This window comes from Macaca fascicularis, chromosome 7 (assembly GCF_037993035.2).
Source record: "Macaca fascicularis isolate 582-1 chromosome 7, T2T-MFA8v1.1".
Classification (NCBI taxonomy): Eukaryota; Metazoa; Chordata; class Mammalia; order Primates; family Cercopithecidae; genus Macaca; species Macaca fascicularis.
The window spans coordinates 16,615,075-16,625,646 of NC_088381.1; positions in this window are offsets into that span (position 1 = coordinate 16,615,075).

Sequence of the window (10,572 nt, forward strand, 5' to 3'; positions counted from 1 at the left end):
AGATTTAAGGTCAGTGGAGCTGGGACCTTCAGCCCAATAGAGCCTGAAGTCTCCTTGTACCTTTTCCCCATCCATTCTTTCCTTTGCTCCCTCACAAGGCACCTGAAAGAGAATGAACCAGCCATATTGAGGGCTGTGGTTGCTAGAATAGAAAAATGCTGTCTCCAAAGAACAGAGAAGAGGGAAAAGGGAAAGAGTGGGGAGTCAAGGCTGGCCAGTAGCGCAGTCCCCCAGAAATTGATAGATGTCCAGCAAGAGGCGCTAAGCCAAAAGGAGGTATATTATTTTACCCAGAGGCTTGGCCAAAAGTGCATATCTGAGCTGGTCAGAGGGACCTTACCCTTCTGCTACAAGTAAGGAGATGCGGAAACCAAACCCAGCCTCTGTGAAAGGTACTGGGAGCCCTCCGTGGTTTCCAATGCACCGACTTCCTTCCACTCCTTCCTTCCACCCTTCTCTTCTCATTTGCTTTCCTATCAGGTCAGTGTCTTAGGCTGGCCAGTGGTGCCCCAAGCATTCCTTAGGTTCAAGAGTGGAACTAAAGGACACAGCAGCTCTGAATCTGCCCTCTGGGACAGCACAGGCCCTGAGGGCTGGGGCCATCGTAGCTCTCCTGACCCACCTGAGATGCTAAAGCTCTGTCTGCTTCATCACAGCCCTGCATGGTAAAATTGGGTCCGTAAGGCAAAGAAGCGGAGAGAATGGGTTATTTTTGTTTGTTTTGAGACAGGGTCTTGCTCCGTTTCCCAGGATGCAGTGCGGTGGTGCAATCACAGCTTATTGCAGCCTCAATCTCCCAGGCTCAAGTGATCCTCCCACCTCAGCCTCCCAAGTAGCTGGGACTGCAGGTGTGCACCACCACAGCCAGCAACGTTTTAAAATTTTTATTTTTGTAGAGACAGGGTCTCACTATGTTGCCCGGGCTGGTCTTGAACTCCTGGCCTCCAGCACTCCTCCCACCTCGGCCTCCTAAAGTGCTGTGATTATAGGCATGAGCCACCGCACCCAGCCAAGGATGGGATATTGACATGGGATCTATGTACTCACCAGGCTCATCAGGGTCCTGAGCTTTAGGGTTTATGAACCCCTGAAACTGGTTAAACTGTGTTTGTGGGTATGCACAAACATTTTTGTGAGTGGAGTGGATCCATAGCTTATAACACTTTCATAAAGTGGTCTGTGACCCTATAAAGGTTTCAGAAAATCGTCATTGTGACAGAATGGGGCTGAGGAACAGAAAGGGGTATCTCAGTGAGTCTGGCAGTTTGCAAGATATGGGGAGGGTCACATCACCAGTGATATTTATTTTAGGACCTTTCTCCCAGGTCTTCACAGCCTGCTCCCTCCGGCTGGTTCTGAAAGACACCTGTGGCTTTGCCTCCTGCACTCTCAGTCTCTAAGGTCAAGCAGCAAGGGGCCCAGCCTTCAGAGCTCGAGGGACCAGAGAAGGACTGTCAGGGATAAAGGGGTCAGGGAGGTCAGGAGCCTCACCCCCACCTCTCATCACTGTCAAAGCAGACTCCTCCCTCTATGCCCTTTTCCCCCTTTCAGCACAGCATGGACTCAGTATCAGGACCTGCTGCGCTGCAGATCTGGGCTCTGAGCCCCCTGACCAATAGCAATGCCCTGGGAACAGATGAACCCTGAGCTTTTGACTGGGCTCGGAGCAAATACACAGTGCAGTCACAGCAACCTCTGTTTTGGAGAATTTCCTTTCTCTCATTCTCTTCTCGTCCCTTGCCTCGATTTGTTTTCTCCTCTGCTAACTGGTGCTGGCTCTGGAAGAAGCATCCCCAGAGAAAGGCATCAGCACGGAGGCTGATAGGGAGGAGGGCCCTCCCTGACAATCGTGGAGGGATACAAAGAGTTAAGGGGAGGCTGCTCTCAACCAGAAAGAAAACCCAGCTCCCGTAGAAAGCGGGCAGGAGCCCTCTCCATTGTCTCACCTGGCTATAGGATTTCTCTCTGAGACAAGAAATGGCTCTAAAACTCCAGTAACTGGATCACTGGAGAGGGCGGTTTTTAAAAAACCAGCTGACAGCTGAATAATAGGAATTACCAGGCAGGCTGCCCTGGGGTTACTGAGGTTTGTAACTCAACCCCCAGGGAGGGGTTAGAATTGGAAACTGATTTATGGGTAAGGTTGGGGTCTTGCTGGGGGAGCACATGGTGCCTGACCCCCTTAACTACTTCCAGAAGAGCTCATATATGTAAGAAAGACCAGGGATCTGCAAGACGTGGGTGTCCTTCCCTTGCTGGACTTGCCCTATCAAAGGGAATTTATCTCTGTTATCCATCTGTTTGCAAAGGATAGTTCCTCTCTTCTGAGTCGCAGAGTGTGTGTGTGTGTGTGTGTGTGCGCGCCAGAACAGACAGATTGGCTTCTACTAACTGGGCAAGTTAAGAAATTTGATTGCCTAGTCAATGAGCTCACTACTTGCCAATCACTGATTCAGAGGGATTCAAATAGAAAAAGCAGGTACTCTGCTAAAGAGAAGGCATCTGGGAATTCAGAGACCGGGATGTAAAGGGAAATACTGAAACCAAGGACTAAAGCTGGCATGCTACAGTCTGGGAAAACTGGGAAGATAAGGTGTGAAGTCCAAGATCCCATGATGTATGACAACAGCGTATGTTCAGTTTCATTTCGGGGGACTACTCAGTAAATATTTGTTGAATGAGGAAATGAACGTACATTCCCACGTTTAAGAAGTACAAGTAGTTCTGTATTAGGAAGTGGGAAGAAAGCTACAGAGGGGCATTCCCGATAAATGTCCTCTCTACATTGGGTTTGCCATTTGGGATGCCTGGTCTTATCTTAGTTTCTTTTTTTTTTCTTTAAAAAAAATCATTTAATAAATAGAGACGGGGGACCCCCTAAGTTGCCCAGGCTAATTTCAAACTCCTGATCTCAAGCAATCCTCCCACCTCAGCCTCCTGAATAGCTGCAATTACAGGCGCAAGCCACTGCACCCTGCTTATCTGACTGAATTTCTTCTCACCAGCGAGACAATCCTCCTAGAAGACGAGGGTGATGCCATCTACTCCTTGATACCCTCCAACCGCTCTGCTCCAGGCTTGGCACATGAGTCACTCACTAAGTCTTTGGAGACAAATTTATGGAAAAACTATGAGCCAGGCCCTCAGGGCAGTATCCTCAGCTCCCCTCTCCTCAACCCACTGTGCAGCCGGTGGAAAAAAAGTTGGCTTTATCCTGCCAAGGAATGAAGAAATCCAACAGAAATACACTTTCTTTCACTCTACTTCTCCCAGGATGGCAGCCTTTTTCCTGGTCAAATGTACATCACTACAACAGTACATACTTCTTTTCAGGATTGGCAGGGAAATCTCAGAAATTTCTAGCTGAAGCCAGATGTATTGCTATCAAGGAAACCTGCCACCCAGAAGAGCTGAGGACCAGTCCCTTCCTGGCTTCAAGTGTCCCAGGTTTTGAACTTGGTGTTCAAGATGATCTGGGCTGAGAAGTGAGTTAGATCAGCTGTTTTTCAGCCAACTCCTTAGTCCCCACTGTGCTGGAGGGGAACAGGGTCTCTCTCTGGAAGGGGCTTCATGAGAGAGCAGTTCAATCACTCAGGTGTGAGTTTATCAGACATTTACTGAGCACTCGCCATACGTTAGGCTCCATGCCAGCGGCTGGAGGTACAGACACAGTCCCTGTGGGGATCATTGAACACATCAGAACCCTTTTTTCTCAAACATGAACTTTCATATACACACCTATACACACACTCAAAGAGACACAGGATAGGAGGAGGGTATGGCAGGAAGAGCTGGAACTAAACAAGCTAAGGAAAAACAGCCTTCTCCCAAATGGTCTTGCCTTTCCTCACACAGAAGCATCTGGAAATGTCTGAAGCCCCACTTCCCCGCTCTCAAAGCCCACCTGTCATCAGGTGGAGTAGAAAGAGCTCTGGACTAGTGTGGCCAGGCACAGTAGCTCATGCCTATTTATCCCAGCACTTTGGGAGGCCAAGCTGGGAAGATTATCTGATGCCAGGAGGATCACATAAGACCAGCCTGGGCAACATAGTGAGACCCTTTCTCTACAAAACATTTAAAAATTAGCTGGACGTGTTGGTGCCCGCCTATGGTCCTAGCTACTCGGGAGGTTGAGACAGGAGAATCACTTGAGCCTAGGAGTTGGGGGATACGATTGCACCACTGCACTCCAGGATGGGTGACAGAGTGAGACCCGGTCTCTTTAAAAACAAAAACAAACAAACAAACAAAACAGAAAGAAAGAAAGAGCTCTAGGCTAGATGTCAGGAGATCTGGATTCAGCTCCCAGCTCTGCTACCACAGGCGATCTTTTCCAACATGCATTTGTGTGCCCTTATGCTGAGGTGGCATAACTCGGGTAAATAGTCTGGCTCAGCAGGGGTTAGAGTTTGGGGCTGACACCCGCCTCTTATCGCAATCCTGCCCAGGTCCCTGGGCTGTGATGTAAACAACTCCCACCTGTTGAGCATTTACTATGTGCCAGACATGTTGTGTCAAACGGGGTCTCATTCAGGCTTTAACAACCTCAAGATAGAGCTATTACCATCAGCCACGTCTTACACTTGAGAAAACTAAGGTTACTTCTCCAAGTACGGGCACACAGCAACAGAAGCACGGTCTGAAGCCACCCCAGCATGAAAGCCAGCACTCACATCCCCTACCTCTACTGCCTTTAGGCACACTCAGTCCCTCCACACAGACAAGATTCACTCCCCTTCCCCCTTCAGTAACACACTGTCCCCGTCTGCCCCCTGAACAGGAAGGCCAAGCCTGAGGGAGCCTAGCAAGGTACATTCCAGCTCTCTCAGTTGCAAACACTCCCACCACCACCACCACCTGCGGCAGAAGCTATTGCATCACCCTCAGGAAGCGGTCCAGCGGCCCAGCATCAGCTCTAAGGCACATTTTCAGTTCCTACTTCTATCCTTCACTACATTCAACAGGCTGCCCTGTCTTCCAGCCCCTGCCCTGGCCCTGTAGTTTTAGGCTAAGGTGATGACTGGGCATGGGACTGCAGTCTGCTACTTAGTTGAGATTTGTACAGGTCCATTTTCTGATCACTGCCAGGTGGGTGATGGGGGTCCGGCTAAAGGGGGCTTCTCAGCTAAGGACCATTCAGAGATCCTGTGGGCTCAGAGGAAGGTCCTGTCGGTTGCAGGAGACAAGGAAGGAAGGGAGTCCCAGGCAGGTACCATAACCTTATCTCTACCTTTCAAGGACATGGGCCAGCGAGAAGAAGGCCCTCAAGAGCCTGCCAACACAGCCAGGACGTCTCTGATGTGGGGTCTCAGCCCATCAGACTGGCAGACACGCTACACTGGGCTTTGCTTTCCTCCCTCTATTATTATTATTTTTTCTTGAAACAGGGTCTCACTTTGTTACCCAGGCTAGAGTGCAGTGGTGGGATCTTGGCTCACTGCAACCTCGGCCTCCTGGGTTCAAGTGATCTTCCCGCCTCAGCCTCCCCAGTAGCTAGGATTACAGGTGTGAGCCACCACGCCCAGCTAATTTTTGCATTTTTAGTAGAGACGGAGTTTCACCATAGTACCCAGGCTGGTCTCGAACTCCTGACCTCAGGTGATCTGCCCCTTCTGCCTCCCAAAGTTCTGGGATTACAGGCGTGAGCCACCACGCCTGGCCACTTTCCTCCCTCTATTGCTATGGAATCTTCTGGAACTGAGGAGAGATCCTTGTCCCTGTAGTTTCTCTTCTGCCTGTCCTGGATGTTCTTTCCCTCTCCGCCAACTTCTGTCTCCCTCCTCCCCACGTAGCACTCTTTCTTTATCTCTTCATCTCTCTTCCTACCCTGGTTTATTCCTGTATGCACCACCTCTCTCTGGCCTCACCCTGGGTCACAGCAACAGCAGTCAGCCTTTTATGGGCTTGTAAAATACTCGACATTTTAGTGGAAGTCATCTTGTGTGGAAAGGCTGCTTCTTTTAATGTTATCATCCCCATTTGAAAATGGTTCACTTGAGCCTGAGTGACATTTTAAATGCCTCTGCAGGTGGGGTTATCACTGTCTCTTCACACAGAGATCTACCCTAAGCCAGAGACCAATATGGGTTTCTCCCAGCTCTCAGATTGCTCTTCAAATGCTCAACCTGACTGACTCTTTGGTAGGGGGTTAAGGCACCTGGATCAGTGATTTGAATAAATATCAAGTTGTTCTTTTAGGACCAGCCCAGCCTTAAATTACCAACACTGGTTTACTCTGTTTAAAAAAATGTCAGACTGCAGTGTGAACCTGGATAATGATAGGACTATTTCAGAATCACTCCAAAGGTTATCAGGTCACAAAGTTGTACTAGATGTAATAAACCCTAAAGAAACAAACGGGGAACCCAAGGACTTTGAATGTAAAATATACAAAAGTGACCCCTGTACAAGCTGGTGGCATAGATTCTTACTGACCTGAGGGAGAAAATACTTCTCCAGTTTATATCACCATCAAGACAAGATCATAGACTATGACCTTTACTACGGTTTGGAGAAGTTCTCAGAGGCGAGGAGAAAAGAATCTTGATGTTGCTTTGGGTATGGAACGTAGTTCCTCAGTAAAGCGTTTTTGGAGTTTACTAGTTTCCTTGTCTGCAGGAAGTTTTTGCTTAAATATTTATTGCTCAAATATTCCCTGTCGGTAGAGAGCTTCTGTATTCCATTTCTTTGGTACTTACAATAAAGTTTGTGTCATTTTCTTTGAAATGCGATTTTTAAAAAATAACTTAGTCTTATATTTTGGGGACCTTGTTTCATTTGATCACATTTTCCCCTTGGCAATGGGGTCCCTTCCTCTTTCTACATATTCCCTACAGGTTGAAGTGAAATAATTATTACTTCCTCTGTGAAAAAAACTATTTCCTTTACCTTAAGTATTTATAGGGTACATACTACGTGCTATTCTCATCAAACCACATTAGGAATTTTAGGAAGGCCATGAGGTATAAAACACATCTCCTGCCTGCCTTCCCGCTGGCCCGCCCCACCCCTCCTCCACTTTCATCATGCCCAAGGGTCACTGAAGGAGCCAAGATTCCTTGGGGATTTAATTGGGTGGCCACAGATAACACAGTGAAATAATACTATGACCACAGTGAGATAACACTGTGACTCAGTTAAGAAGCCAGTGTTGGCCAGGCTCAGTGGCTCATGCCTGTAATCCCAGCACTTTGGGAGGCCGAGGCAGGCAGATCACTTGAGGTCAGGAGTTTGAGACCAGCCTGGTCAACATGGTGAAACCCTGTCTCTACTGAAAATATGAAAATTAGCTGGGCGTGGTGGTGCATGCCTGTAATCCCAGCTACTCGGGAGACTGAGGCAGGAGAATCGCTAGAACCTGGGAGGTGGAGGTTGCAGTGAGCCGGGATCGTGCCACTGTACTCTAGCCTGGGCAACAGAGCAAGAATGTGTCTCAAAAAAAAAAGCATATAAATTACCTTAAAAATCATATTCCAGTCAGCCCTCTGTATCCATAGGCTCTGCATCTGTGGATTCAACCAACCTCAGTTCAAAAATATTCAGGAACAAAACAATTGCTTCTGTACTGAACATGAATAAACTTTTTTCTTGTCATTATTTTCTAAACAATCCAATATAACAACTATTTACATAGCATTTACATTGTATTAGGTATTATAAAAATGTAGAGATGACCTGAAGTATATGGGAGGATGTGCATAAGTTAAATGTAAATATTACATCATTTTATATAAGGGACTTGAGCACCTGTGGCTATCGGTACCCACAGGAGGCCCTAGAACCAATTCTACACAGATATTGAGAGATGACTATAATAGAATATAATGACTATAGAAATAAAATGAGACTATGCATGTGAAATGCTTGACACCAAAGTGCCTTACATATAGTAAATACTCAATAAATGGTAGTACAGTAGTTATTGTTATTAACAATAACATTCTCCTAGATTCTTTGTAGAATGGTAGTTTTCAAAGCATGATCCCTGGTTCAGCAGCATCAGCATCACCTGGAACTTGTTAGAAATGCATGTTATTGATCTCCCTCCCAGACCTACTGACTCAGAAACTCTGAGAGTGGGACCCAAAAATCTGTGTTTTAATCTATATCTATCTATCTATCTATCTATCTATCTATCTATCTATCTATCTATCTGGAGACAAAGTCTTGCTCTGTTGCCCAGGCTGCTGTGCAGTGGTACCATCACAGCTCACTGCAGCCTCTACCTCTTGGGCTCAAATGATCCTTCTGCCTCGGCCTCTCTAGTAAGTGGGACCACAGGTGCACACCGCCACACCCAGCTAATTTTTAACTTTTGTTTAGCGACAGGGTCTCGCCATGTTGCTCAGGCTGGTCTCAAACTCCTGGCCTCAAGTGTTCCTCCTGCCTTGGCCTCCCAGAGTGCTGGGATTACAAGTGTGAGCCAGCATGCCCAGCTCAATCTGTGTTTTAATAAGCTCTCTGGATGATTCAGAAGCAATAGTTCTCCATATTGACTGCACATTAGAATTACTGGGGAGTTTCTTTAAATCCTGATGCTGGCTGGGCACGGTGGCTCATGCCTGTAATCCTAGCACTTTGGAAGGCCAATGTGGGCAGATCACTTGAGGCCAGCAGTTCAAGACCAACCTGGCCAACATGGTGAAACCCCATCTCTATTGAAAATACAAAAATTAGCCAGGTGTGACGGTGAACACCTGTAATCCCAGCTACTAGGGAGGCTGAGTCACAAGAATCATTTGAACCCGGGAGGCGATGGTTGCAGTGAGCCTAAATCACACCACTGCACTCCAGCCTGGGCAATAGAGAAAGACTCTGTCTCAGAGATATAGACCAATGGAACAGAACAGAGCCCTCAGAAATAATACCACACATCTACAGCCATCTGATCTTTGACAAACCTGACAAAAACAAGAAATGGGGAAAGAATTCCCTATTTAATAAATGGTGCTGGGAAAACTGGCTAGCCATAAGTAGAAAGCTGAAACTGGATCCTTTCCTTACTCCTTATATGAAAATTAATTCAAGATGGATTAGAGACTTGAATATTAGACCTAAAACCATAAACACCCTAGAAGAAAACCTAGGTAATACCATTCAGGACATAGGCATGGGCAAGGACTTCATGTCTAAAACACCAAAAGCAATGGCAACAAAAGCCAAAATTGACAAATGGGATCTAATTAAACTAAAGAGCTTCTGCACAGCAAAAGAAACTACCATCAGAGTGAGCAGGCAACCTACAGAATGGGAGAAAATTTTTGCAATCTACTCATCTGACAAAGGGCTAATATCCAGAACCTACAAAGAACTCAAACAAATTTACAAGAAAAAAACAAACAAACAACCCCATCAAAAAGTGGGCAAAGGATATGAACAGACACTTCTCAAAAGAAGACATTCATACAGCCAACAGACACATGAAAAAATGCTCATCATCACTCTCCATCAGAGAAATGCAAATCAAAACCACAGTGAGATACCATCTCACACCAGTTAGAAAGGCAATCATTAAAAAGTCAGGAAAAAACAGGTGCTGGAGATGATGTGGAGAAAAAGGAATACTTTTACACTGTTGGTGGGACTGTAAACTAGTTCAACCATTGTGGAAAACAGTGTGGCGATTCCTCAAGGATCTAGAATTAGAAATACCATTTGACCCAGCCATCCCATTACTGGGTATATACCCAAAGGATTACAAATCATGCTGCTGTAAAGACACATGCACACGTATGTTTATTGCAGCACTATTCACAATAGCAAAGACTTGGGATCAACCCAAATGTCCATCAGCGACAGACTGGATTAAGAAAATGTGGCACATATACACCATGGAATACTATGCAGCCATAAAAAAGGATGAGTTTGTGTCCTTTGTAGGGACATGGATGCAGCTGGAAACCATCATTCTCAGCAAACTGTTGCAAGAACAGAAAACCAAACACCGCATGTTCTCACTCATAGGTGGGAATTGAACAATGAGATCACTTGGACACAGGAAGGGGATCATCACACATAGGGGCCTATTGTGGGGAGAGGGGAGGGGGAGGGATAGCATTAGGAGATATACCTAATGTAAATGATGAGTTAATGGGTGCAGCACACCAACATGGCACATGTATACATATGTAACAAACCTGCACGTTGTGCACATGTACCCTAGAACTTAAAGTATAATAATAATAAAAATAATTTTAAAAAAACCTGATGGCCATGCTTCACCTAGACCAATCAGGATTTCTAGGGGTGAGATCCAGGCATTAGGATTTGTTAAAGCTCCCCCATGTTATTCAAATGTACATCTGGGATTTGGGAATATATCTGTACATAGAGCTCTGAGTTTACAAGAAGAAAACTATTCAATCTTTCCAATGAGTAAGTTTTCTAACGTAAATTATGGAAAGGACCCTAAAATACCCTTTTCCATCATTTCACCCCTCCTCCCAAATCTGCCCTATAAAAAAAGACCCAGGAAGAAGACAGAGCCCCTTCTGTAACCTGAGGTTGAGCAGAGGGTCATGGAACAATTCATCCTGCTTCCTCCCTTTAGAAGAACTGCCATCCTAGGGAAAA